Source organism: Podarcis liolepis (assembly GCF_965112155.1).
Source record: "Podarcis liolepis genome assembly, chromosome: Z".
NCBI lineage: Eukaryota > Metazoa > Chordata > Lepidosauria > Squamata > Lacertidae > Podarcis > Podarcis liolepis.
Window position 1 is genome coordinate 46,226,277 of NC_139570.1, and position 6,210 is coordinate 46,232,486.

The 6,210-nt window shown below is 41.6% G+C and overlaps 1 long non-coding RNA gene across 1 annotated transcript; it reads right to left on the minus strand.

Moving 5' to 3' along the window:
- Nucleotides 1-1,256: 1,256 nt before the first annotated feature.
- On the minus strand, nt 1,257-5,590 carry LOC310697942. Its single transcript, XR_014521260.1, has 3 exons — nt 4,365-5,590; nt 3,275-3,413; nt 1,257-1,597 (listed from the first exon to the last, which is right to left on the minus strand). It is a non-coding gene; the product is annotated as an uncharacterized lncRNA (long non-coding RNA).
- Between the last annotated feature and the right edge of the window lie 620 nt (nt 5,591-6,210).

Genomic DNA, 6,210 nt, shown 5'->3' on the forward strand with positions numbered 1-6,210 from the left:
AATCAGTACACAATACGACTAAGCTACAGATCAAGTGAAAGTGTGGATGAGCCCTTAGTGCCCCTCCCCTGGGCTTCCCAGAGGCATCTGGCTGGCCAACATTAATAGAGGTACAGAAATAAATTGTCCAAATAAATAAATCCAGTAGGGTTCTTATTTCTTCAGAGGATAGTTTTTATATTTCTTTTTATGTATTTAATCAAAAAAATGATCAGTAACATTGAAATAAAGCAGAAACAATACAATTGCATTAAAATTAAATGGACACACGCAAAAACAAACAAAAAGAGGATACAATTATGGGTTGTCGCATTCACAATCCCTGGGAGAAACAATAATTATTATTGATACATGAAATAAATGTTTTATGTTTTCCCCAACCTGACTTCCAAATCTGGTGAAATCTGTGCATAATGTCTAGCTTTATAGATGCTTACGCTTGACATTCATTCATTTCATTTCATTTCATTTTCTTTCATGCATTTAAACCTTCCCACAATAGCTAAGAAAAGCCAATAAGGTAAACAAAGCAATTCAAAACATCTGGCCTCTCTGTCCTTTCTCAAGCTGATGGACTTGGATCATAAACCTTGGAGAAGGCTCCATTCTCCAGTCCCATTCATGCACATGGAAAAGGGTTCTTTAGATCTTCCCTCCCTCCACCATAACTAATCTCCATTCGCTCCGCCCCTTTCAATCTCCCCTTTTGCTTCAATGGGATTTTTGAACTCATCCTAATCAGGAAAACCTTGCTTTTAATGAAAGTGGGAGTGGGGGTGGCGGCTCTGGAAGGGGTCTCCAGTGCTGCACATTTCACCAATCCAAACCCTTTTGATAGAATGGAATCTCTTTAGCTTCTTGGTTGATTTTTTAATGGTGACAGATGTACTGATCGCCTTTCAGTCATCTGTCATTTTCACTATCACCCACAGTTTACCTCTGGAATCAGTTTAGGGAAGAAGTGAGTCTTTTAATTAAAACAGTCTGTTGTGATGAATCTGTTATTACAAAGTCTTACCTATGTAAAACATTAATAATACAAATTTCATTTGTTTATGTCAGCGTTGAGCATTAATTTTTAATGGTGCAATGTATGAGTTATGAAAGGCATTAATGCAAAACAAATCACCAACTGAGCGAGGGAAGGAAAATCCATTTATTTCTTTTTTTTTTCTTTTTTAGGGCAGGCAGCAGGAATGAAATATTATTGCGATTCAATCTAGGAAAATTGCATTTATTTATTTATTTTAGAGGGATTGAATGCTTTCTTGAAGGGAAAAAAAATTATTTTTTAAAACAATCCAGCGAAAGCTGTGGTTTTATCAACCTGCTTAATATCAGTGCTAAATTGCAATAAGGATTGTATTCCATTTCGACCAATCAGAGCGCTCGCTGTGACCTCCAAGGAAATGCTTTACATGATTACACTGTCATCAGCGTGGAACACTCAAGAGGGGAAGAGATCCAATATTCTTAGCAGATGTAAGAATGCAATATACTGGGCTCACAGGATAACCATGTCGGTTTCCTAGTGCTGCCTCAGAAGGACAGTTGAAGGGCAACTTGACCTGATCCACACAAAAGACTGGCCAGGTGGCTGTTGGGAGAGAAATGCAGAAAGAAGAAAAAGTGTCTTGGGAGGTTGCAAACTTGATTTTGCTAAAGATATTTTAAAAAGAAGCTTGTATACAGAAGGCCCCAAGTTCAATCCTTGGCACCTCCAAATAGTTTCATTCATTCGTTTGATTTGAGATACCACTTACTTTTTCAAAGGTAAGTTGGGGAAACTCTCCTGCCTGAAATCCCGGAGAGCTCCTACTAATCTGTGTAGACAGAATCGAGCCAGACGGACCAATGCTCTGGCAATTTAAGGCAGGTTCCTACGCTCTGCAGCAATCGACTCGTGCTCATCCCTGTTCCCAGGTGTGCAATGCAGTATACTGGGGGTGGGAGGAGAGAGGCAGAAGTCTAGGAGGCTTTGTTTCTTTGTTTGTTTGTTTGTTATTCAGCTCTTGTTTAATGTTGCCAGACTATTTCTGGTCTTTCATCCTCAATGAACATCTGACACATTGAGCAATGTCCATCCCAACTATGAAACGCCCGCTTCTCTGTCTCTCTCCTGCTTCATTCTGTCTCCCTCCTTACCAGCTTGAGGAACTGCTGACTTTAGCAATAAAGCTGAAAATTTAATATCATGCTACAAGGCTCGACAACAAACCATCACCAGGTTCTATCAATACAGCTGCTCTCAGATCTACCGGCAATGCAAGGCAGAGAGAAAACAAGATGAATTTTTTCTGATATGAATTCTACAATATTGGATTTTCTCCTGCCCGCACCCAGAGCCCTTTGTACATATTCCAGCTTTTCCTTCCACATGGTACAGCAGCTCCATTTGCTGAGTGACAGGGCAGATGCCACTGGGTGGTGCGTCTCTGATGCTAGACTTCTGCTCAGAGACATCTTTCTCTTATTAGAGAGTGGACTGGCACCCTTCCCCAGCAAAACAGACAGTATCCATCACCACACACTTTATAGTATACACAGCATACCCCCCAACATCCTCTGATGAAAATAGGGATGTCCCATTCTAGAATGATAATTTTACTATTTATACTCCACACATCTTACTGGGTTGCCCCAGACACTCTGGGCAGCTTCCAATATATATATATAAATATAACAAATAATTAAACATTTAAAAAAAAACCTTCCCCATACAGGATTGCCTGGGAGCTTGGGAGTTGTATAACTCCATACCCTCCAACATTTCTTTGATGAAAATAGGGACATCCGAAGGGAAAGTGGGACATTCCAGGATCAAATCAGAAACCGGGACAGCTTCTCTAAATCAGGGACATTCCTGGAAAATAGAGACACTTGGAGGGTCTGGTATACAGTAGTATGATCAGGCATTTTGTGCATTTAACTTGCACAGTTTCAACTATATGTGCTTGAAGGCCAGCTGGATGAAATCCCACAAGTTAAATACAGAGCTGGCACAATGAGAGTCCTTGCTCAGGAAGCAAGGCAGAAAGCTTAAAAGCTCTTTTTGCACTGGATTTTCTCAGCACAAAGGGCGCTTTTAAGCTCTCTGCATTGCTTTCCAAGCAAGGCTCTCTCTTCTTGCCAGGTTTGGGGTGCTCCCAAAAGGTCTTGTGGGAACTCAAACATCCCCAGATCTTACAAAAGTATCCCAGGGCTTCTGGAGAATAGCTGTTGCCATCAGAATGTTTACTCAGAATTTCCTGTTTAGCAGGCTAAACATACCCACCTCCCTTAACCATACCTCATAAGGCTTGGTTTTCAGACCCTTTATCATCATGGTCACCCTCTTCTGCACACGTTCCAGCTTGTCAATATCCTTTCTAAATTGTGGCCTCCAGAACTGGACACAGTACACCTGGTGTGGTCTGACCAAGGCAGAATGGGGTGGGAATATTACTTCCCTTGATCAGGACACTGTACTTCTGTTGATGTAGCCTAGAATATCATTAGCTTTTTTTTGCTTCTGCATCACACTGTTGACTTATGTTATGCTTGTTGTCTACTAACACCTGAAGATCCCCCATTTTATATTTGTACAGCTGGCTATTCCTGCTTAAGTGTAGAACCTTACATTTGTCCCTGTTGAAAATCATTTTCTTTGTTTTAACCCAGTTCTCAAATCAGTTTTGGTCATCTTGAATCCCAATTCTGTCTTCAACAGCATTAGCAGCCCCTACCAGTCTGATGTCATCTAAAAATTAATGAGGCTCAGAAAAGAACCCTGCAACACCCCACTTGTCACTTTCCCCCGGATGATGAGGAACCACTAATGAATATTCTTTGGGTTTGGTCAAATCCACCTAACAGTTACCTTGCCTAGTAAACATTTAACCCGCTTCTCTGCAAGAATATCATGCGGGACTTTTCCTAAGCCTTGCTAAAATCAATATGCACTATGTCCACAGCATCCCCTGGATCCACCAAGCTTGTAACTCTATAAAAAAAAATATATATTATTTGTCTGGCATTACTTGCTTTTGAGAAACCCATGCTGAGTCTTTGTAATCACAGCATCCTTTTCTAAGTGCACACAGACCAACTAAATTATTTATTATAGGCCCTTTCCTGGTACTGATATCAAGCTCAATGGTCGGTAGTTATCTGGGTCTTCTCCCCACCCCAACCCCCATCCTTCTGAAGATGTGGACAACATTTGCTCACTTTCAGTCTTGAGGGGCCTCACTTGTTCTCCAAGAGTTCTTGATTATAGACAGAGGCTCTGAGATTGACTCTGCAAGCTCTTTTAGAACCTTCAGGTGCAGTTCATCAGGCCCTGGAGATTTGAATTCATTTAAAGTAGCTAGATGTTCCCTTACCAATTCTTTTACTTTATTGGGCTTCAACTCTCTCCTTGCATTGATTATTCTGTTATCACCATGTTAGGCACTGGTTTGTCAATTCAGACGTTCAGACAATTCAGAACCCAAACCATAATTAGTGCAAATCATGGTTTCTGGTTCTGGATCACTGGCTGATCACACAAATCATGGTCTGTGAATTCAGATGTCAAGCCCAAACACTTAAGTATCCTTATCCATAATTGAATACGATTCTTGAATTCATGCATTCTCTGTTGGAAACAGTAAAAAGACCAATGAAGAGCTACGGTACTTAGAAATGTGCTGATTTTAAGTGGTGCCTGAAGAGCAAGGGACTTGTTCTACAGTGAAAATGTCAAGAGACTTTTCTTGCCAACAATAGATGTCTGAGCTTTCAGATTTGCTTCCTCAGACCATAGCAGAAGGGTGACAAGTGGATTTAGTGTGTTAAAGAAGCATGCCCTCTGTGCTGCTATGAGTTCTCTGTTTAATAAGAGCAGCCAAAATGGATTCAAAATTTTGGTGCCAAGAATTTCATTCAGGGAAAATTTGAGAAGGATTTGTTCCTAGAAATGTCCCAATTTTGGGGGACCAGTGCAGAATCATAGCCAAATACAGTAAGGGACAAGAACTCTTTTTCTAAAGGAAAGTCCTTTTAAAAGCACTTTGTGCTCTGGAGAAGGTAAGTAGTTAATGGTTGGTCTACACAGGGTAATGCGCTGTTGAATTCCACCCTGAGGATTTTAAGTAGGAAATTTGCACAAATCCCTCTCCCTCTTCCAAGCCAATGGGAGACAGGGACAAGGTGCAGTCCCTCTCAACTGATTGGCAGGGAGCAAAGCAGGGGTCTGGAGTGGAAGAGGAAAAGGGAAGGGGCTAGGATGGAAAACAAGAGGGTGTGAAGGTGGGACTGAAGCAGAAAGATAAGGAAGGTGGAAACAGTGGGGAAGAGCAAAATGGGAGAAGAGAAATGAGAGAAACCCCTTACAGGCAGAGAGATGGAAGAGAAAACCTTTTTATCAGGAGTAGGTATCAGAGGTACAAACAAATATGAAATGGAGGGGAGAGTAAAAGAATGAAAGGAAATTCAGAGAGGCACTAAGAGGTCCCATCAAGGCTCTTTGGATAGCTTATCTTCACCCGTTAGAAATACAGCCATATTGCCAATGCCTGGGATGAGTGAAAGAGGGCAGTACACCAACAGTCTCTGTGAAACACTTGAGAGCTTCTGCCAGTCAATGTAGTCAACATTGAGGTAGATTTATCCATAGTGTGACTAGGTTTCAGGCAGCTTCCTCCATTCCTAGGAGTTGCCCACCACACACACACCAATTATGACCTCAAACCCAACTTACATGACCCAACCAATGATAGACAAGGCTTACATGTGACTCCATAAATGGCAGCTGACTATGATGCAGCTTCCAGGGGCTGCACTCTCAAACACCTTATCACACTGTGAGGGGCCGGGCCTGCGTCCAGAGACCGTTGAGGGGAGGAGGAAGAGGGAGAGGGAGGATGTGAGGGAGGCTCCTCCTCAGATGCCTTGCCTGACGTGGCCCATGGTGACAAATCCACTGATTAAAGGAGATTATGTCTTTATTCTTCCAGTTCATCAATATCAGCCTCTTGGCTACCATTAGAGCACGTAAAGACCATTTTGTTGTCCAGTTGTTAACTTCCATATAGTAGGTATTTAGCTCAGAAGAATATTCTCTGTTGAAAATATTAGGGTTTTCTTTCCTGAACAGTCATATTTATACAATCCAAAACTTTCTTCCAAAATTTAGTATAAACATATGTTTCAGGGATGCACCAGCTCCCTCAGGCCTTGGCCTCGCCT